The 23,096-nt window shown below is 46.2% G+C and overlaps 1 protein-coding gene across 1 annotated transcript in view; it reads left to right on the top strand.

Moving 5' to 3' along the window:
- The first annotated feature begins 9,179 nt into the window (after nt 1–9,179).
- Nucleotides 9,180–23,096, top strand: part of TFRC (transferrin receptor) — a 77,217-nt gene continuing 63,300 nt past the window's right edge. Inside the window, exon 1 of the mRNA XM_047874163.1 lies at nt 9,180–9,469. The gene's annotated coding sequence lies outside the window, so the exon portion shown is untranslated. The remainder of the gene's footprint in view (nt 9,470–23,096) is intronic.

Here is a 23,096-nt window from a genome sequence, read left to right on the forward strand (position 1 = left end):
CCCCATCCCCTATTTCCTCCATCCTCCCACCCACTTCCCCTCTGGTCACCATCAGTTTGTTCTCTATAGTTAAGAGTCTGTTTCTTGGTTTGTCTCACTCTTTCTCTTTTACTCCCTTTGGTCATTTGTTTTGTTTTTTAAATTCCACATTATGAGTGAAATCATATGGTACTTGTCTTTCTCTGATTTATTTTGCTTAGCATAATGCACATTAGCTCCATCCATGTTGCTGCAAATGGCAAGTTCCATACATTTTTATGGCTGGATACTACTCCATTGTATATATATGCCACATCTTCTTTATCCATTCTTCAATTGATGGACACTTGGGCTGCTTCCATGTCTTGGTTATTTGTCAATAAGGCTGCAGTACTCATAGGGATGCATGTATCCCTTTGAATTAGTGTTTTCCTATTTGGGGGGTAAATACCCAGTAGTGCTATTCCTGGGTTGTAAGGTAGTTCTAATTTTAATTTTTTGAGGAACCTCCATATGGTTTTCCACAGTGGCTGCACCAATTTGCACTCTCACCAACAGTACACAAGGGTTCCTTTTTCTCTAAATTCTCACCAACACTTGTTGTTTCTTGTGTTTTTGATTTTAGCCATTCTGACAGGTGTGAGGTGATATAGATAGTTTTGATTTGCATTTCCCTGATGACGAGTGATGTTGAGCATCTTTTCATGTGTCTGTTGGACTTCTGTATGTCTTCTTTGGAGAAATGTTTGTTCATGTCTTCTGCCCATTTTTAAATTGGATTATTTTTTGGGTGTTGAGTTGTATCAGTTCTTTATATATTTTGGATACTAACTCTGTATCAGAAATGTCATTTGCAAATATCTTCTCCCATTCTGCAGGTTGCCTTTTGGTTTTGTTGATTGTTTCCTTTGCTGTGCAGAAACTTTTAATTTTGATGCGGTTCCAATAGCTTATTTTTTGCTTTTATTTCCCTTGCCTCAGGAGACATATCTAGAAAAATGTTGCTACAACTCAAATTGGGAAAATTAGTGCTTGTGCTGTTTTCAAGTGTTTTTATGGTTTTAGGTCTCATATTTAGGTCTTTAATCCATTTTGAGTTTATTTTTATGTATGCTGAAGGAAAATGTTCCAGTTTCAGTCTTTTGCATGTACTGTCCAGTTTTTCTAACACCATTTGTTGACGAGACTGTCTTTTTCCCATTGTGTATTCATTCCTCTTTTGTTGAAGATTAATTGACCATATAATTGTGGGTTCATTTCTGAGTCTTCTGTTCTATTTTATTGATCTACGTGTCCATTTTTACGCTAGTCCCATACTGTTTTAATTACTACCACTTTGTAATATAACTTGAAATCTGGAATTGTGATGCCTCCAGTTTTGATTTTCTTTTTCAATATTTCTTTGGCTATTCGAAGTCTTTTGTGGCTCCATACAACTTTTATGATCATTTGTTCAGTTCTGTAGTGTTAAGTACATTCACTTTGTTGTGAAACCAAGCTCTAGAACGCTTTCATCTTGCAAAACAAACCCTTTGAACAAGAACACTCCATTCCCACTTCTGACAACGACCATTCTACTCTGTCTATGAATTTGACTACTCCAAGTACCTCACAGAAATGGGCTCATACAGTGTTTGCCTTTTTGTGACTGGCTTATTTCACTTAGCATAATGTCTTCCAGGTTCATCCTTGTTGTAGCATGTATCATAATTTCCTTCCTTTTTAAGGCTGAATAATATTCTGTTGTATGTGTATGCTACATTCGGATGCATATGCTATCCGTTTGTCTGTAAATGGACATTTGAGTTGCTTCCACCTTTTGGCTGTTGTGAATATTACTGCTGTGATCATGGATATACACATATCTCTTCAAGACATTATTTCAGTTCTTTGGGATACACACCCAAAAGTGGACTCGTTGGATCATATGGAGGTTTTAATGTTTTGAGGAACCACCATGCTGTGTTTCATAGCAGCAGCACCATTTTACATTCCATCAACTGTGCACAAGGATTCCAGTTTATCTCCCCATCCTGGCCAATGTTATTATTTTCCAGTTTTTTGATGGTAGCTAAAAATCGACACTAAAATATTTTTTAACTCATTCCTTTATTTTTTGAGAGAGAGAGAGAGAGAGAGAGAGAGAGCGCACGAGCAGGGGAGGGCAGAGAGAGAGAGGGAGACACAAAATCCAAAGCAGACTCCAGTGCTGACAGCTCAGAGCCAGAAGCAGGGTTCAAATTCATGGACTGCAAGATCATGACCTGAGCCAAAGTCGGACGCTTAACCAACTGAGCCACCCAGGTGCCCTGAAAAATTGTCATTTTTAAAGAGGGCAGGCCAAGCTGAAATTCTGCCTACACCCTCTGAGTGCCAGATGCTGATACCTGGGCTCAGCACAGATGGGATACACAGAGGTTCATTACAAAGCCTCAGTTTCCCTGGGGCTTATGAACCAGCCAGGAGACCTATCTTGGCTGCGACCCATCAATCAGGATGCCACTGGAGGGACCTGGCTGCATATCCTAAACTCATGGGCTTGAACCCATAAACCGTGAGACCATGACCCAAGCCAAAGTTGGACACTTAACCAACTGAGCCACCCTGGCGCCCCTAGAGGAGGGTTTCTAACCCTTTCTGTATCCAAGGGCTTTAAAGGGGCAAATTCAGGCCTGACCTGGCAAGCCAGGGTTAACCACAGCACACTTATGGTTTCCTTACTTCTGGCATTGCTGCCAGGAGAATCCCATGCCTAGCCTATGTCTTTCTGGCCTGGTGTCTGGGGCCGAAGCCAAAGGAGTGGAGCTGGGTTGCCCTCAGTCAGAGCTTGTCCCAAAGGCAGGGCACGGAAATAGAGGTCCTCAACCAAACTGGGGTGTTGACAAGGATCTGTTCTTGGACCCTGAGGAAGGTCAGAATAAGTCATAAGTGGGCAGCAGAGCAGTACAAGGAGGTGGCAGTGTCAGCTCTGTGCGTCTTCAGACCTGTGACATGGCCTCCCAGATGGTTGACGCCCCAGCGATGCTCCACATCACAGAACTTTCTGTATTTGCCTTGAAATAACTGGAGGCTATCGACCTCCAGATGGCCCAACCAGTCCAAGATGTCACTTGATATATCACTTTTATGTTGGCATCAAATAAATACTTGTATATATAGCCTAGTTTATTATATGTCCTATTTCAGTTTCTGTCCATGGCATCTGTCTCTGGGAATAGAGTGTTCCTGGAGCTTCCTTAATCTGAGATTATTAGTATCAGTGGCTCACATCCCTTTTCCTAGCCCCTGAAACTTCTGCTGGTGTTTGTGGGGGAGGCAGAAGACATAGCGAGGGACGGGACATTGTCAACCACCCTGAGACCATCGCAGGGCAGCTCTTTCTCACGCTGGGGAAATTGCTGTCCATTCCAGCTTGTGGAAACCCATCGTCACCCCCATAGTCTGACTCTCATCAGACAGGAATGAGTCTCAAGCAGAAGTGAGGAGCTGTGACGCACAGTCAGCAGCTTGGAGGAGGCCCGCTGGCCTGTCTCCCACAAGATCTGCCCTTGCCCACCTTTCCCAGAGGCAGCAGCTGCTCTCTCTGCAGGATCTGACTGACCAGCGTGGGGGTCATGGAATGGTGGCACTGAGGGCCGACTGCATGGGCATGTGGCCTGTAAGGTCACAAAGGGCCCTGTGCTCAAAAGGGCCCCACATTTGGTTTAAGGCTCTGCTGTTGTTGAAATTGTTTTTACAAGGTGCCCTGCAAGTTATATAGCTGGTGCTGGTGGAACCTCTTCCACCGCAGCCCTGGAGAACTGCTCCCTAGGGAAGGAATGACAAGACCACACCACGCCCAGGTAGCCCCTGCCACCTCTCAAGTCCCGGCATCTTGAATGATCATAGCACATGTCTCCCTACGGCCTGCCTTGTTTTGGAGTTACTTGCCTGCATGTGGCATTCTGCACACAGACCGTAAACTCCCAGTGGGCAAGGACCCGGCCCCCAAGTAGCAGAGTGCCTGGCACTTGGGGGATGCTTGGTAAGTGTTAGCTGAAGTAACGACTGAGGACTTGAAGCCGAGTCAACTTTTTAGTGGCAAAGGAAAACAAAATAGAAGACTCCTGATTATAAAGAGTTAGATTTTGTCAGGAAAGTGTGTGGGAAACAACATGACCTTGGTTTATGCAAACCAGAGGTGGTCCATGGCTGAACTTCCACGTTGCTGTATCTCTAGCAAAGCACCGATGCTATCAAACACCTGCCGTCTCTAGGCATTGTGCTGGGTGCCCTAACCCACCGTCTATTTAATCCTGCCACTTCTCAAGGTTTAGGAGGCCCAGAGAGTGCAGTAGCTTGCCCAAGGCCACACGCTGACAAGTAGAAGAATCAAAATCTGCATGCAGGTCTGTCTGGCTTCGAAAACCTCTTTACTGGTGTTTGGATCCTGGGGAAGGGTCAGAGATCAGTAACTTAGTGAAGTAGGGTGGGACAGCTTCCTATAAGGAGCAAATAATTTAGGATCAAAAAAAGCTGAGGAGTATCCAGATTAGAGCCTGTGAAATCTTGACTCAGATGTGTATTCCTGCCAAGTGTGATGTGCAATGTATGAAACTCTCCTTCCTTGCCTGCAGTATGGGAGAAATAAGAGCATTTACCTCGTGTGGTTGCTGTGAAGGTTAAATGAGACAATGAGTGATGATTGAAGGGATTGTTACCAAGGGTCTTGGACTACCGGTCTCAAAGCGTTCTTCAGCTCAACTTTGGAATATTAACTCAGTCCCTACTGAAAATGTTTGCCATTCAGGGTGTCCCTTCTGGGCTTGGTTGCCTTCCCAATGTCCATTTCCCCTACTTCCCTGCTAACAGAACCCCGATTTTGCCTGGGCAACAGAGTGGCCCGCAGGGCTAAGCCATGGCAACCCTGCGCTCTGCTTCCCCAGCCTACCTCGAGACTGGGGGTGACCATGTGACCAGTTCTGGGCAATGAGACGCAAGTGGAAGTTGCCTGGCTCCGTTCCCTTCTCTTTCTTCCTATTTTGAAAAGGATCCTGATATTTGAAACCACAGTCACCATATTTCCACAGGAAAAGCCAAGAGAACCACAGAGATGCCAGCCCCGACACTATTGAGCACCATACCCACCCACTTTCAGATATTTTATTATGGGACACAAAGAAACCCCTATTTGTTCTAGCACCTGCACGTCAGGTTTTCTGCTGCTTGCAGCCATATTCTTGACTGGACTGCCTTCTGCTCTTACTCTTGCGAGTTGTGTCTCAGGGCGGGAGGGATGCCCTTAGGCCCTCGAGGAACTGGTGTAGCTGGACCTCTCCTCTCCTTATTCAGACTTTTGTTAGAATGTTTTGTGCTCTGGGAGCCTGGAGGGCATTGCTGTCTTTCTCTGACCACTCCCAATTTGCTCTGCTTTCCAGTTCCCTCATCCACGCTGACTTGAATTTCCCATTTCCTTGGATGAATCCGCTCCTCCTCACAAAATCAGCTTCCTTGCACCCACACTGAGTCAGTGTCCCCTCTGCATATCATGTGGCACATAAACACCACATACACACACACACCTTATCATATACCTCTCTCCTGTCCTTTTTGTCTTTTATATTTTTCTTCCTGATATACACAGAGCCACAGACCTGAAATCCAGTGTCCTGACTATGCTTCTGCCCGATTCCATCTGCTCTTGCCAGATGGAGTGTTTTTAATCCACATATAATTTTAGAGACAGGAGAGGTTGCCACAGGGAGCAGATACCCTCACCAGCGCACAGGGAGCCTGCCCTTTCCTCCTCCCAGCTATGCCCAGCTGGTCTGACCAGGGAAACATGCCAAGGAGGGTATAGAGCAGAGCCTCTCCAGGATTCTCAGTTGCAATGCTGACCTTGGAGGCCAGGACTCCCAAGCCACCCTGAGGACTATTTGGGGATACCTCCCCAGCCCCACCCCCACTCCAGCAAGCCCAGAGCTGGCCAGAGTAGATGATACTCGAGGGAATCAACTGTTCTCCGCCTAACTTCACTCTTACTGAGACTATGCTGCACTTCTAGCTGAGCAGACCCTGACCACAAGAGAGTCCTCAACCCTCCCCAGTGCAGGAAGTGGGGAAACGGTAGCTTTGCCACTGAAAGGGTGATCCAAGGAGCTCCTGGGGGCGTAGCTCACTGCAAGTGGTGGGGGAATCCCCTCATCTTTGTAGGAACGACTGCCTGCCCACCTCTACTGGGTTATATGACTTGGGCTTCAGGAAACAACTCCCTGTGTGTGGGCCTGCCCTAGGAACCACACTAGCTAGCGCGCCTCCTCACCTTTGCAGAAGGTCTGAACGCTCTCCTGGTTTCCCTTACTCCTGTCCCACAGGCACCTCTCCTGTTCTGGGAAGCCTTGCACGGGTGTGGCTGAGAGATGGGTAATTAAGGCTTTCTCCTGAGTGTCAGGTGGCTGTGGGCTCACAGGCCCCTCCCCACCTTGGGCACTCATGGCTCAGGTGGGATCAACTTGGGATCTGCCAGGTCAGCCCCTGCAGCGTGTGGCTCAGGGTCAAGAAACGGGCAAAGGGAGGGAATACCCTAACTTTAAAGCTTCCAGACCTGAGTCGAGGTCTCAGACTCCATGAGGAGTGCCCTAGTATGTTTTGGAAAGGGGCCTAATTCTGGGTTCAGAAGTCCTGAATTGGGACCTGGCCATTTGACCTTGAGCAAGTTGCTTTACGTCTCAGAATCTTGGAAGCTTCCTTCCCTGTGAACTCTAAGGTTGTGCAGAGGAGGGTTTCTGTGGCCAGTGGCTGCTTCTTTTGTCCGCCTCCCCATAGTGAGGACCGCCTTCTCTCCTGTGCTCTTGGTAGGCCCTGGAAATACTTCCTCATGGAAGCCCCTGTGTATCATATCAAACACAGTAAAACATGCCCGCAGCCCGCATTGAATATTTTCTGCTATAAACTTTCTGAAAGAGATTTCAGAGAGTTGCTTTATAGATTATTTGGCCATAAATAACTTCTTGAATTTTGTTTGGTTGATCTTTCCGTGATCATGGTGTATACTGGAAATTCTTGGAAAGCAGAAGAGCTACAAAGGGTTCTAAATTGATGCCACTATCTTGAACAATGAATGAATAAATTTGCAAGCCAGTTGGTAAAGCAGTTGAGCAACTTAAATGGGCCATGGGGGCAGTATTTACACCATGGAAATAAGCAAAAACTACAAATTAATGTAGTATTAATTCATAGCTTCCCCGAATTGATTTACCCCCAACTACTGGGAAATTGTTTGCTTATTTGTTTGTTTGTTTGTTTGTTTTAAATCTTCCCGGGTGATCCAAATGTGTCGCTACCAAACCAGAAGAAGTTTGGGCTGGGAGTTCGCCACGATGGGCCCTAAACAAGGACTACAGCTCAGGAGGACCCCAGACTCGATTCCATGAGGAAGGATGAATTCTTGCAGGAGAGAGGAAGTACTCCCAAGGAGAGGTGCTCCCTGCCACCAACCTCAGGCCCTGTTCTTGGTGAGTCCTAATTTAGATCAAGGCCTCATCAAAAAGGGTCTAATCGCTCTTTGTTTTTGTATTTGCACTATAATCACTTAGTTTGTTTTTATTGTTTTACTGCTGCCATTTACTCAGTAACAAGCCGAGTTAGAGTTATCAGTTACCCTGTTTATTGTACTTCTCTTTTTATCTTACACTGTTAGCAGGTCCTGTTGGCCAGCAGCATTGTGGAGGGCTGGCCCAGCAGGGAGGGACTGAAGTTGCAGCAAGCCCCTGGGGCTCTGCCGGGCCTTCCTGCTTCTGCGGCAGGTGGCCTGGGGGAAGCCCTTGATCTTGAACCCGGACAGTTAAGGTCAGCGGTGGCCTCTGCTTTCAGAGTGAACTCCCCAGCTGAGTAAGTCTGTGAGCCCCAGAGGCTTTCTGAAAGTGGCTCAGGGCCTAGTCCACAAACCTTCCAGCCCTCAGAAGCACTGGGAAATGGGGCAAGGGCACGGGGCTACCAACAGGGGAAGGGTCGATCAAGCATGGCACATTTGAGTGGAATACCGCGGACCGAAGGAACAGACCGGATTTATGCGTTTCAACAGAAGAACTCTCAAAATGTGGAGTAAAAAATGCAAGATGCTAAACCATACATGATGCTATCTCTGTGAAAATACTCCCTCAAACACAATATGGTGTATTTTGTGTAGACTTATATATAAAGGAATGGAAATGTCTATATTTTTTAAAGCTCTGGGGCATACATATCAAACTCATAAATAATAGGCACTCCTGGGTTCTTGGAGACAAGAACAAGTTCTAATGGAAAGTGATGGACAAAGAATGTATGTCAGTAATGTTCCGATTTTTTTTTTTTAAGTTTATTTATTTATGTTTGAGAGAGACAGAGAGAGCATGCTAGCAGGGGAGGGGCAGGGAGAGACAGAAAGAAAGAGAATCCCAAGTAGGCTCCATGCTGCCAGCACAGAGCCTGACATGGGACTCGAACTCAGGAAATGTGAGATCATGACCTAAGCTGAAACCAAGAGTTGAACACTTAACCAGCTAAGTCCCTGTTCTGATTTTTTTTTAAGGAAATTAATTTACATATGTAATTGAACTTATTTTTATTTATGTATTTTTTATTTTATTACTTTGGAGAGAGAAAGAGAGCATGAGCAGGGGAGGGCCAAAATGAGAGGGAGACACAGAGCCAAAGCAGGCTCCAGGCTCCAGGCTCCAGGCTCTGAGCTGTCAACACAGAGCGCGATGCAGGGCTCAAACTCACAAATTGTGAGATCATGACCTGAGCTGAAGTCAGATGCTTAACCAGTTGAGCCACCTAGGGGCCCCAGGCTTATTTTTAAAAATCTAATTTTTTGTGTGTAAAGGCAAAGCATACGACTTGGAGTTTGAAAGTGTGGATCAAAACCCTTCTCCATTCCTATCATCCCTCGTTACTACATGGCAACGGGGCCATTATTAACCCCTGCCTTCACTTACTGCCTGGGCAAAATAAGCATAAAAATAAACATAGTGACTCAAGAGGGCTTCCTAATGAACTAAGTGGCCTGCTGGAGAAATATAGAGTTAGCATTTGTTTTTAAAAACAATTTAGAGTCTTCATAAAATCAGGCTCAAAATTAAATCCAGGGTGTCTCTCCGAAGACAGAGAAAACAGCGATTATAAAGGAGCCACCCTGAGTTTCCTGAGAATAGGTCATGCCAGACTAACATTACTTTCCTTGTTTATAGGAGAAGAAGGGAAGGAGAAGAAGCAAACATTTAAGCTGCTTTGTGCCCCAGGCTCTATGCTGGGTATACACAGAGTTCACAGCAGCCTGAGAGTCAGGTTTCTCAATTTTACAGATGTGGAAGCCTGAAAAGGGTTTAGCTGCATTAAGGAACATGCCTCGGGGGACACTGAAGATCTGGATTCAGATCTACATTCACCCAGATTCCCAAGCAGCTCACAGGAGCAGCAGCAGCAGCAACAATGGCAATAGCCACTTCTATCCTGGGATGTCATTATGGTAAGTTTTATCACTCACATTTTACAGGTGAAGAAAATGGGATGCAAGAGAGATTGAGTAAGCTAGCCCAAAGTCGTAGGTCTGTCTCATTCCAAAGTCCAAACTCTTAACCATGCCCCTCTATGGCTTCCCTCCTCTAACTACCCCGTCCCCACCACCCTCAGGAGATTCTGGCCTCCCCCAGGGGGAGAGTCTATCAGAATCTCTGAAAAGTAGAAAGGGACAGGGCAGCCACATACAGCTCCAGGTGGCAACCAGCACTCTAGACTGTGTTAGTAGATCAAGTTGACTGATTTATGTGGTTAGGGTACATGGAATCCCATGGCTGTCTGGATTGCAGCAAAGCTTCCGATAGAGATGCTCTACAGAGCTTAGAGGTCAAGAAAGAGATAAGGGAGATGAAATCTGATACCAGTTGTGTAGTAGGTTGAATTGTGTCCCCTAAAAAGATATGTTGGAAGTCCTCACCCCTGGTACCTGTGAATGTGACCTCATTTGGAAATAGAGTCTTTGCAGATATAATCTAGTTAGGATGAACTCATACTGGATCAGGGTGCCGGCTAAGTCCAATGACTGGTATCCGTTTAAGAAGAGGGAAATCTGGACATAGAAACACATAGAAAACACACACAGAGGGAAGAATGCCATGTGAAGGTGGAGGCAGAGATGGAGAGATGCAGCTAAAGTCAAGGGATGTCAAGGATTGCTGACCACCAAGAAAGGCTAAGAAGAGGCGAGGAAGGGTTCTTCTCCAGAGTCCTTGGAGGGAACGTGGCCCTCCTGACACTTCACCTTAGGACCTCTAGCCTCCAGAACTGTGAGGGAATGAATGTCTGTTGGTTTAAGCCACCAGTTTGTGGTAATGGTTCTGGAAACCCTGGGAAGCTAAAACAACTTGGTTGCTCCATAGCTGATTGCATCACCACAGGATAGCATGTGGACTTGGGCAGTAGGACAGAGGGCTTTATCCTTGACCCAAATTTATCTTATTATCCTCTTGGATGAAAATAAAGAGTATGTCTACCAATCAAATAGGTGGATTATGCAAAACCTGGAAAGATGCTTATACTGAAGACAGGATCCATATTCAAAACACCTCAACCAGCTGCAATAATGGGCCAAATTTTATAAGTTGAAATTTAGCAAAGACAAATTCCTTTATTTAGGTTCAAAGAACCAACTGCATGAATGCAGAATGAGGAACTCCTGGCGTAATGACAGCTTATATAAAGAAAGGTGTTGGTGGAAGCTGAATGTGAGCGAACAATGCACTGCAGTCACTAAAAAAAAGCTAATGCACCTTCAGGTGCTCCACTGACCAGGAGAAATGAGACAAGCAACCCATGGGCATTTGGGCTGGTCAGGCCACATCTGGAGCTTCATTCAACTCTGGGTACCATGTTTTACTCAGCATCCGGGGAAAGAGAGCTGGGAAGGTGAGGAGTCTAGAAACCGTCACACAGGGGCACCTGGGTGGATCAATCGGTTAAGCCTCCAACTTCAGCTCAGGTCATGATCTCGAGGTTCATGTGTTCAAGTCCCACGTTGGGCTCTGTGCTGACAGCTCGGAGTCTGGAACCTGCTTGGGATTCTGGGCGTCCTTCTCTTTCTGCCCTTCCCCCTCTCGCTCTCTCACTCTCTCTCAAAAATAAACAGACAAATAAAAAAAAGAAACTGTCAAGCAAGGAAAATCAGAGGACCTAGGTTGTTTCCCTAGACACAAGAAGATGTGAGAATGCGGGACATGTCTTAAAAATTTAACAGCTCTGTGAAGCAGAAGGAATGGGCCAGTTATTTAGTGTTCTAGGAGGTTCCTAACCAGCAGCTCCTCTGCTGATGAAGGCAAGCAGCAGTGTCTGTCTTCAGGCGAGAGCACAACTGTTGGTTTTGCAGCATCTAGCCTCTCTTTTTCTAGTAACAGCATCCAGATAACCTTTGTGAGACCATTTCACCCGCACTTTGTCCATGGGTCTAGGCGTGGGTATGTGACTCAGGCTTAGCCAATCCCAGTGCTCTATCTCTTTGGCTGTAGCAGTCTGTCCAGGGATGGGCATGTGACCCAAGTAGATCAATGAGTGTCTATCCCAGGTGGTTTTTTGCACCTACCAGGCAGAGACCGTCTCCATCCGTTAGGATCACAAAGCTGGTAGGTTAGAAACCTGGAGGTGCTGGAGACGAGCTTGCCAAGGTGTGAGAAGAGCCTGCTTGAGAATGAAGTCGACACAGAAATAAGAGCCAAGAAATGGAGACAGAAAGATCTCTGCTGATGCCGTGTGAACGCTGGATCCAGCCAAGACTAAAGCCCATTTGTGACAGGACACAATAGCTGTTCACCAGTTTGAGTTGAGGCTTTGTCATTTGTGGTCAAGCGTCCTAATACATACCTACCTGCAAGTATAGTGGGCTGATGAAGACATCATACAGAGGGAATAGTAAAGATTGAGACTTATTGAAAATCGTCTGTATGTAGAAATTGTGGTAGACTTTTAGGTTTACCTTTTATTTATTTATTAAAAAAATTTTTTTTTTCAATGTTTATTTATTTTTGGGACAGAGAGTGAACAGGGGAGGGGCAGAGAGAGAGGGAGACACAGAATCGGAAACAGGCTCCAGGCTCTGAGCCATCAGCCCAGAGCCCGACTCGGGGCTTGAACTCACAGACCGCGAGATCGTGACCTGGCTGAAGTCGGACGCTTAACCGACTGCGCCACCCAGGTGCCCCTTAGGTTTACCTTTTAAAAGCATTATACTTAGATGTAGTTTAACGAGTTAAATAGTTCTGTAAGACTTGTTATGAAAAACAGTTGTCTCCAGGCGGCTAGGTGGCTCAGTCAGTTAAGCGTCAACTTCGGCTCAGGTCATGATCTCGTTTCCTGAGTTCGAGCCTCGTGTCGAGCTTTCTGCTTTCAGCACAGAGCCTGTTTTGGATCCTCTATCCTTTCTCTCTCTCTCTCTCCTCTCTGCCCCTCCCCTGCTCATACTTTCTGTCTCTGTCTCAAAAATAAACATTTAAAAAAACAAAAAAAGAAAAAACAGTTGTCTCTTGCAACTTAGACCCCATTTCCAACTCCTCAGAGCCACTTTCAACTTTTTCAGCTAATTCCTTGTCTATCTACTTATCACTATCGAAGATTAGGACGTAGTTCATTTTGCTCTCCCTGCCCCCATCGCACAACACACTTCCCATCCCCCCCTTCCTCCTAAATGAGTTATGTTGTAATTTTCTTTAGATCAGCATTCACTGTTTATATTTTTGGCCTTGTAAACTCTAGTCACAGCTTATGTAGTATACTATGATGACTTTTTCCTGTACAACATTTTGTTTTTGCTGGAGTTAATAATTACCTTATCTTTTTCATTTGCTTAGTGTTCCGTATGTCCATTATTAATCCAACCTCAATCATCCCCCCATTTGTGTGTAAATCTCTAGGCAATATGCTCATTACGTCAGCTGTTCTCTCAGTTGCTGCTTCCAGAACAGACCCATCACTTCATCTGCCTTCTGATCTGCTGTGGCCTGGACTAGTCACCCTCCAGGCCTTGGCCACTGCTGTTGTCCGGGGCTCTTCCTTCACCATCAGCTAGACAGTCCCTCCTCCTCGCTTTATTGGCTCTCAGCTCCTGAATCCCATTCCTTCTTCTTTCTTGGTTTACACTGTTGTTTGGGCAGAGCACACCCTTGAGTAGCTTCCTGAGACAGTGGATGGGTGCGCAGAAGGTAAACTTCTGAGATATCTTCTGAAAATGTTTCACACTCACACTCGATTGCTGTGGATTGGATATCATTTTCCTTAGAATTTTGAAGATCTGGTTCCATTGTGTTCTAACTTCCAGAGTTGCTGTTGAGAAGGCTGATGTCATTCTGATTCAGGAACCGTTCTTATGTAACCTTTATTTAATTTATTTTTTAAGTAAATTTTTTTGGCATCCTCAAAACTTGTAGGTTCTTTTCATTGTCCCCAGTGAGTTGCCCTAGCAGATCCAGAGATGAATAAGTCAGTCCCCAAGGAGATCTAAGGCCAGTGGAGAAGATATTTATTGGTTATCAAATTTCCCCAAAAGTTAGAAGCTTAAAACAACAACTATTTGTTATGTCAGTTTCTATGGGTCAGGAACCTGGGGACAGCTTAGCCAGATGCCTCTAACTCAACAAAGCCAACCAAGTATCAACAGGCACTACAGTCACCTCAGAGACCTGATTGAGGAAGAATCTGCTTCTGGCTCATTCACACGGCAGTGGACTCACCTCAAGTCCTTAGTGACTATTGGCTAGGGACCTCTGTTCCCTGCCACACGGGCCCCTCCATGGAACTACTCCAAGTGACAATTTGCTTCCTCCAGAGTGAGGGCTCTGGGTTGGGGTGGGGGGGGGGGGCGGCAGCCAAGTCAGAAGCCACAGACAGTCATTTTGTAACCAATCTCAGAAGCAATATCCCTTCACTTCTGCCCTATTCTTGTTGTTGGAAGGAAGTTACTGAGCCCAGCCCACACTCAAGGGGAGGGCGTGACACAGGAGAGATACCAAGAGGCAGGGATCATGGGAGCCATCCAACTAGAGGCTGCCTGCCACAATAGGCAAAGGGGTAATTAGCACATAATGTGGTGAATACTGGGAGAGGCAAGTGTGGGCTGTGCAGGAGCTCAAGAGAAGAAATGCCAGCCTTTGCCTGAGGAGATCAAGGAGAGCTTCCCAGAAGCAGTAGCTTTGGATGGAGACTTGAAAGATGAGTGGGAGATATCCGAGGTGCACCAGAAGGTATAAGAGCCTCCCAGGCCAAGTGCGTGCAAAAGCCAGATGTGTGAAAAGTTTTGGTGGGTTCTGGAAGCAACACAGCAGAGCCTAGAGCAGAGGGTAAGATGCAAGGCTGGGATGGGAAAGACCCGCTCCTGAAGGACTTGTGTTCTCTCCTAAAGAGTCGGTGCTTTATCTTGAAGGCTCTGGGGAGCCACGCCTAGCTTTTAGGGGAGTGAGATGTCTAGATTGTGTTTTTGCAATCCCTGGCTGCTGGCTAAGTGGAGGAGGACAGCAGGAGCAAAAGTAGGAGGCAGAGGACCAGTGAGGGGGCTGTGGTGGGTGTCCAGGTGAATGTGGGGGTGACTTGGAGCGAGGTGAACGTGACCAAGGAGGCTTTTACGGTGTCCGTGGCAAGGGATCCAGCCTGTGAGCCACATGAATGGAAGGGAGGGAGGGGCTACACAGCCCAAAGTGGGCTCCATGGATGCCTATTTAATGGCTAGGCAAGTGGTGAGCAGGCTGGGCTTTGCTCCTGGGGGGTTGGCAGGGTTGGGCAGTAACCTTGCGAGCCTGGGAAGAATGGTGGGGGTGGAGACGCCCGCCACCCCTTTGGGTCCCTTGTTTGGCCCTGGGAGGTCCACGTCTGAGTCCTGTTAGCCATTCTTCCTCCATACTTCTTAGAGGCCTCCCTTATCTGTAGGCTGTAGCTAAAGCTCGGCTCCAGACCCAGGGCTTGGCATACAGGGGCTTCTCAAATCCTCCCTCAAGCCCACTCCAGCAGCCGTCAGAGTTAGGCTCACCTTCGTCCTCCTGAAGTTCGTGAAAGACCTTCAGGCCTTGAACTAGCTGTCACTGATCTATCAGCCTCATCATCTTCCCCTTCTCTACGTGACTGTGGGCAAGTGAGTCACTTCTCAGTCTTCTGTCTATAAAATGAGGAGGCTGAGCCAGCTGCTTTGCATAGTCTGTGCTGGCTTCTGGGATTCTATCTCCCACCCACCTCTCTGGGTTCTGTGGATAAGATGCATTCCAGCCATCCTGATGGCTGACTGCATCCCCTTCTTCCCTCTGCTCAGGCCTGCCCTGGGGAGCTGTAGGGCCGCAGTGAACTTAGCTCCTCATCTTTATTCTTCAAACCTTTTTTTGAAGTTTGGCCTTGTTCTCAGTTGAGCATAGTTAGGTATTGACACCGGGGTGTCCTGGCCTGGGATCTACCCAGAACACCATGAACTATTGGTGGGACAGTCTTCCAGAAGTCACAGAGTTTACCCCTCTGCTCTGGGCTTGACTATTCATTACAGATAATCCTTTAAATAGGTACTGAAGAAACTTCTGTGTAACATGTTCATATTTTGCCAATCCCAATAGCGAAATTCTTTCTTAGGTCTAGCCTGAATCCTTCAGGAAGCCTTAGACCAGTACAAAGCTACATTCTTAGGGGTCCTGGATAGAAGACTCAGGCTAGGTCCTGTCTCACGTAGTTTTCTGGCTCCAGAAGTGGGGGCTCAGTCCTCCAGGTGGGAAGGGGAACCCGTTCCTTTTACCCCCTGCCCCCTCTGACTAGGCCTAGCCCACACCTGCGTGGGGCCAGGTCTGGCTGCTGCTGCCCTTGGCACCAGAAGGGCTGAGGGTGTTATGTAACTGGTCTTGACCAGACATTCTGGTTCCACAGGTACAGCCTACAAGTTAAAAATTGTTCTAAAAATGCAGTGCAGCTGCCTAAACACACAGTCCTAGAGGAGGAGGCCAGGGGGCAGAGGCCACAGTCATCAGAAGGATGTGTTTTCCATGGTGACATTGGGACCAAGCGCTTTGACCTGAAGGGAAACATCACACTCAGGGACCAGTGGCACATGCCTGTTCCCCAGAAACAGGTTCTGTGGCCTCATATCCTCCGAGCTCTTTTCTCTAGACCTACTCTGTCTCCCTCTGATTCCCTCCAACCTCCAGCCCCCCTGTCCTCCACTCACCCACCATGAGAAAGTGGCTCTGGCCCCACCTCTTCATAATCCTGTCTGGTCTCCATCTGTCCCTGCATCAGAGTCTTGCTTTTCTGTTTTTTGTTTTGTTTTGTTATGTTTTTGATGTCTTGTTCCATTTCTATATCTTCAAGGCTCCTCTAACCTTCCCCTGCTGCTTCTTTGCTGGTCCCTTCTCTTCTTTGTTTTTCCTCTTTTCCCCCCTTGCCTCTGCTCCCCGGGATTGGACTTCCTTTCTCCTCTCCCTAAAATGTGCCCCTCACCCTAAGTCTCTGGTCCCTCCATCTGTGACCTTGGGGAAGTCCCTTCACCTCTCAGCCTCTGAGAAACAGGGACAATCCACTGTGTTGCCTGCCTCACAAAGTGGTTGTGAAAATCCAAACAGGTGGCACTGACTTCTGTGCACGTGTACAAAGACTTTAAAACACTTGTTCTTCAGTGCCTTTGTTATGTATTTATTAAGCACGTACAATTTGCCAGGCAACGTGGTACGTTCTGGGTATGTAATGAGGAATGAAACACACCAATGGGGTGGTCCCTAAACCTGCTCATTAGAATTATGTGGAGGGCTTTGGTTCATGGGTTCTAGCCCCATGTCAGGCTCTGCACTAACAGTGTGGAGCCTGTTTGGGATATTCTCTCTCTCTCTCTCTCTCTCTCTCTCTCTCTCCCTCTCTCTCTCCCTCTCTCTTTCCCTCCCTCTCTCTCTCCATTTCTCTCTGGTCCTCCTGTGTACATGATCTCTCTTTCCCTCTTTCTTTCCCTTTCTGTCTGCTCCTCCTGCATGTGCGCGCGCTCTCTCTCTCTCTCAAAAATAAATAAATGAACTAAGTGATGACATTTATTTTAATACTGTTTCTCAGATTTTCTACCATGAGCATGTATTGCTTTTATAATTTTATTAAAAATGTAATTTTAAAAGAGAAAATATTACAGACTGGAGAAAAAGTTTGCAGCAAATAAGACAAAAGATTAGGTTCATAAATAGCTAATCAAGACTGATTATGAGCAAAAAATATGAACTAAATTTCATTCAAGGGGAACTCCAATTGTAAATAAATACCACGCCATACCAGATTAAGCTAACAAGATTCAGTCGTATTAACCCAACCACAAAAGCTCTCTGCAGAGTTGGTGAGAACATGCTTACATACTGCTAACAAAGTGTAAATTGTTTCACTGGGGAGCAATATAGCCATAAAGCATTAAAAGGCTATAAACACGGGCGCCTGAGTGGCTCAGTTGGTTGAGCTTCTGACTCTTGAATTCAGCTTGGGTCATGATCTCAGGGTGATGGAATCGAGCCCCACGTCGGGCTCTGTGCTGACCATGAAGCCTGCTTAAGATTCTCTCTCTCCCTGTCCTGCTGCCCCTCTCCCCCACTAGCTCTCTCTCTCTCTAAAAAAAAAAAAAAAAAAAAAAAAAAGTCTATAAACAAATATCTATTTATTTTTAACAGCAAAAAGAAGCAAACTAAGGGCACCTGGGTGGCTCAGTCAGTTAAGCTTCCAACTTCAGCTTAGGTCATGATCTCACAGTTTGTGGGTTCAAACCCTGCATCAAGCTCTGTGCTGACAGCTGAGAGCCTGGAGTTGCTTCAGATTCTGTGTCTCCCTCTCTCTCTGCCACTCCCCCACTCACACTCTGTCTCTCTCTCTTAAAAAAAGAAAAAAATTTAAAAATTAAAAACAAAAAAAGAAGAAGCAAACTAAAGATCCAGCATTAAGAAAATGAATGACTAGGGCCACCTGGCTGGCTCGGTCAGTGGCACTTATGACTCTTGATCTCAGGGGAGATCTCAGGGTTGTGAGTCTGAACCCCACTCTGGGTGTAGAGATTACTTAAAAATAAAGTTAAACAAAAAGAAAGAAAAGAAAATGAATAACTAAATATAGCTTCAACAACCTGATGGAAGATCGGGCTGCCATTAAAAATTCTGTGTATGAAGACTACAGTAGGATAATGAAGGAGCATTTATTTTAAAAATGTTAAGTGACCTGCAAAATATGACATAGATCACCAGAAGTGAGGCGATATCAGGTATGTGTGCATTTAGCCAAACAGGAAGAACTAGGCAGAAAGAAAATAACAATTTTAGGCTTAGAATGCTGAGATCATAGGTGTTTACTTTTCCTTTAAAATTTCCTTTAATGTCTCTATATTGTTTGTACAACAGTTCTTTTTAAAGAGAAGTCAGGATGTGGGTAAGAATGTGGAAAATATAGCCACATGCCGTCTTCTCCCTCTCCTGCAGTCTTGCCCAAACCTCCACCTCCTGCCTGGCCCTCTGGCCCCACACTCCGGGAAAATCCTGATGGCGGGTGTAAATTCTGTTTCACCCAGTCATTGGTGCCTGGGGCTCCGCAGGAACAGCCAGGCTGGCTGCTCCCCTTTGCTGAGCCTGCTTTCCTGTCAAGCTCTTATATGCTTTATCTCAACATAATCCTCACAAGTCAGTGAGGCCGGTGCTATTATCTCCATTTTCTAGACTTAAAAACTGACTCATAGGGGCACCTGGATGGCTCATTCAGTTAAGTGTCTGACTCTTGATTTCGGCTCAGGTCACGATCTCATGGTTCATGAGTCTGAGACCCGCATCAGGCTCCATGTTGACGGTGGGGAGCCTGCTTGGGATTCTCTCTCTCCCTCAATTTGCTCCTCCCCACCCCTCAAAATAAATAAATGAACCTAAAACAAACAAACAAACCTGACTCATAGAGATTTGGATAACTTGCTCAAGGTTGCAGAGTGGGTAGATGCCAACTGCAAGCCTCTGTTCTTAACCTATGTGCTGGGCTGCTGGGCGACATTGTTCTGTCCTGTGATAACAACACATGGTCTCCGGGGAGTGGCTGGGGTGTGGGGGTACAAAAACAATACATGTTCTCCATTTAACAGAGGGAGGAAGACATATCAAGAGAGAAGTGTAGTGAACTATGCTCTTCATTCAAATGTCACCTCCTAAGTGAGGATGCACTGGGCCATGTTATCTAAAGCATCTCTCCACAGCCAGTCACTCTCTTATTACCCTGTTGTTTCTTCAGATAATTTAATCACTGTCTGATAGTCTTTAAGTATTTGTAAGTTCCATGAGGACAGACTTTCCTCATTCACCTCTGTATTTCCCAGGACTTAGCACAGAGTAAGTGCTTCATGAAGGTTTACTGTTTGCTGAATCACCTGAATGAATGAAAGTGTTGTAGGCACTGTGGGAGCAGACACTTGCACAGCCGAGCAGAACAGGGAGCCAAGGGAATTATTTCAAAAGGAGGAGAAGGGGGCAGAGAAATTGCATCTGGGACAGTTTGAGAAAGGGAGTGGAATGTACTTGTTTGGTAAAAGATCACAAACACTTTTAAGACCCTTTAAACCCAGAAGAGATGTGTCTAGGGCAATGGGACAACAGTCACAGGGTTTAGAGGCAGAGATCCTGGGCGCGACCCTGACTGTGCAGAGAAACCAGACTCGGGGTCCCGGCTGGAGGGAGCCTCTGAGCCAACACTTAGGTTCTACCGGTTTTAAAGAGGCATACTTAAAGCGACTACATTCCCTTCTGACTAGTAGTTTATCTTCTCTAATTTGGCCTAAGCTAATCATGACAAGTGAAGGCAAAGGTGAGTACAAGCATTGTTGTTAAGGACAAAAGCTAAGAAAGCCTGTCCATGCACAGGGGAATGGTTCATAACGACTGTGTACTCATTAAAATGCACGTGTAAATGTACATATTTATAGATTTGAAAAGATACTCAAGATATATATTTCATGAAAAAACCACATTTCCAAACAGTACGTTTGGTATTATTTCATTTTGATTATTTTTTTAAAGATTTTAAAAATAAAGTTTATTTATTTATTTTGAGAGTGAGAGAGAAAGAGAGAGAGAGAGAGAGAACGAGAACGAGAACTCGAGCAGTGGAGGGGCAGAGAGAAATGGAGAGAGAGAATCCCAAGCAGGCTCCATGCTGTCAGTGCAGAGCCCCATGTGGGGCTCGGACCCACGAACCACAAGATCATGACCTGAGCTGAAATCAAGACGCTCAACCAACCGACTGAGCCATCCAGGCACCCCTCATTTTGACTATACTGGTTATCTCTGATCAGTGGGCCTGCAGATGATTTGTGTCCTTTTATTGCTTATTTTTGAAAAACATTCTACATTAAGTATAACTTTCTTGGATAATAAAAATGAGAAGAAAATAAGAATAAATAAGATCTGGACTGTCCTCCAGAGATGGGGGTTGGCAGTGTGACCAGACGGGTGTGAGTTGACTAAAGGGAAAAGCACATGGGATTCCCAGGGAACAATATCCCCAGGGAAGGAACCTCAGTTCCTGTGTGTCCACAGAGGAAATAAAATCTTCCCCAAACAGAGCAGGTATTGAAACCCAGTCAACTAACTCTAATCAGCTTAGCGTTCGTTCAGTACACTCAAGGCATAGCCTGCCAGGTGTATGGATAATGGGATTAGAAGTGCAAAATTGATTTCAGGACCACAGGGATGTCCGAGGGTAGCAGCATGGAGTGGAGGTCAACAGCTCTGCCCCAGGCCTCCCAGCAAGTGCCAGCCATTCTAGGCACTGGGGGGGTCTGACCCTCCCTGGGACAAAGGGGTGGCAGAGCCTCTTCCCTGGGGACCCCATTCCTGTCAGTCCCCTTCCGGGGAGTTCTTCCTTATATAGGTTAGGTTTTCTGCCACTATAATTACAAATCCAATATTTTCATTGTTTTTCTCTGATTATAAAATACTTGAAAGATACAAAAATGATTGGGGCGCCTGGCTGGCGCATGCAACTGTTGATCTTAAGAGTCATGAGTTCAAGCCTCATGTCGGGTGTAGAGATTATAAATAAATAAAATAAATAAATAAATAAATAAATAAATAAATAAATGTAAAAAAGATAACAAAAGTTTTTCTGCCCTTAAAAAATAAATAAGTAAAAATAAAAATGTACATATGAGGAAGAAAAATATGACCGATAAACCTGCACCCCTGAAATATTTTTGTAGTTCATTTTTCTTCTATACTTCAGTTTGCATACATGGGCATAGGTGGCATCATCCCATGTCCCGCCCCCCGGGATCCTGATCTCTTCAGTTACCGTCAAGAGTGTAGTCTCCCCAGAGACCCTAGAGGAAGTCTTCCCAGCCTCATTCCTTAGGCCCAGCTCCCCGGGCAGGGCTTGGCCCACACTGATGATGGCTGACTGGATTATCTGCCCAGGAGAGATGGGGACATCTCTTCCCCATGGTGCACTCTGTCCTGAGAACCCTCAAGGAGCAAGACTGTCTCAACAGTGGACTGAATTCTCTTGGGGAACAACATGTGGAGGGGCACAGAGTTGGGCTTAAGACCATAAAATCCCCCATGACCATGTTTTCTTGTGTCTTAACACAACCAAGACGGCACCCTGCACAAAGGAGCACCACTAATACCGCCATATCCTTCATTTCATATAACAGGCACCTCACCATTCCCACCATCCGGGTCTGGTTCTGTGGGATCCCCCTCACAGTTTCAACAAGACAATTGTGATTGTAGCTTGGCTTTCTGGCTGGTAACCCACATGGGAAAAGCTAGAGGGCCCCCCCTCACACGGCTTGGCTGGTTGCTGATTCTCTGACTTCCCGGCCTGGATACTGGGCCATTTACCTGGCTCGCTCAGATTGTGAGACCCTGGAGAGTCTCCATCTCTGCCCTCTCCGTCCAGGCTGCTTGAGGTAATCGGGTACTGCCAGAACATGCAAGCTGACACAGGGCCCTAGGTGGGCCCCGCCAGCCAAGTCTACACAGGCCCAGCAACCTATCCCCTTAGACCACTGAGCTAGCCTGAGGCCAGGGCTCACCTTCCTCCTCTTCCCTTTTCCCGAGGCTACACTATGCAAAGCATAAAACCTCTACTCTGGCCCAGCCATCTGTCTCGGGTTTATCATCACAGTCCCCACACCTTTACTCTCTCAATTTTTTTTTTTAATGTTTATTTATTTTTGAGAGAGAGAGAGCTAGCACAAGCAGGGGAGGGGCAGAGAGAAAGGGAGACAGAGGATCCGAAGCGGGTTCTGTGCTGACAGCAGAGAGTCCAATGCGGGACTCGAGCTCATGAACTGAGATCATGACCCGAACCGAAATCAAATGCTTAACCGAGTGAGCCACCCAAGCGTCCCCACAAACCTTTACTTTCTAACTGACTCCCTGCATCAGCACTCCATGGAAATGCAAACTCTTTTTACAAGACGTTCCATTGTTCAGAAACCTCACAGTAGTTTCCTTCTTTACTCAAAGTTAAATCCATTCCTTACAAAGCCATCTTACGGGGCTCCACTGGGCTCTTTACTGTTCCTCCCATACATTAGGCATGCTTCTCCCTCAGGGCCTTTGCACATCGGTCCCCTCTACTTGGAATGCCCTCACCTCGGGTATCCATTTGGCCACCTCTCTCACCTAAAGTCTTTGTTCAAACCTCCCCTCATCGGTGACGCCCACATTGTGCCCGTGTTTAATACTGCGGTCTGCATTCCCACCCATACCCGTCATTCTGCTCTATGCTCTTTTTCCAATAGCTCTATCACCTTCGAGCAGTCTAAATAATAAGCTTATTTATTTTTTTAGTGTCCAGCCTCCACCACCCAGAGTGTAGGTTCCAGGAGAGCAGGGATCTCTGTCCGTTTTGTTCACTGGTAGATCTTGCGTGTGTATAATCGTGCCTCGCACAAAGCAGGTACACAAGTATAGGCATTGAATGAATGAACAAAAGGTATTTAGAATTCTGTTTCTAGGAGGAAATTACTGATGGGGAAAAATAAATGTACTTTTACCTGGAGCCAGAGGCAGAAATAGGGTGGAAAATGTTCACCACAGTCTGAGTTCCAGTTTGTTTTGGAATCTCCAGCTCACTCTCTCACTCTGCCCAGTCTG

This window comes from Prionailurus viverrinus, chromosome C2 (assembly GCF_022837055.1).
Source record: "Prionailurus viverrinus isolate Anna chromosome C2, UM_Priviv_1.0, whole genome shotgun sequence".
NCBI lineage: Eukaryota > Metazoa > Chordata > Mammalia > Carnivora > Felidae > Prionailurus > Prionailurus viverrinus.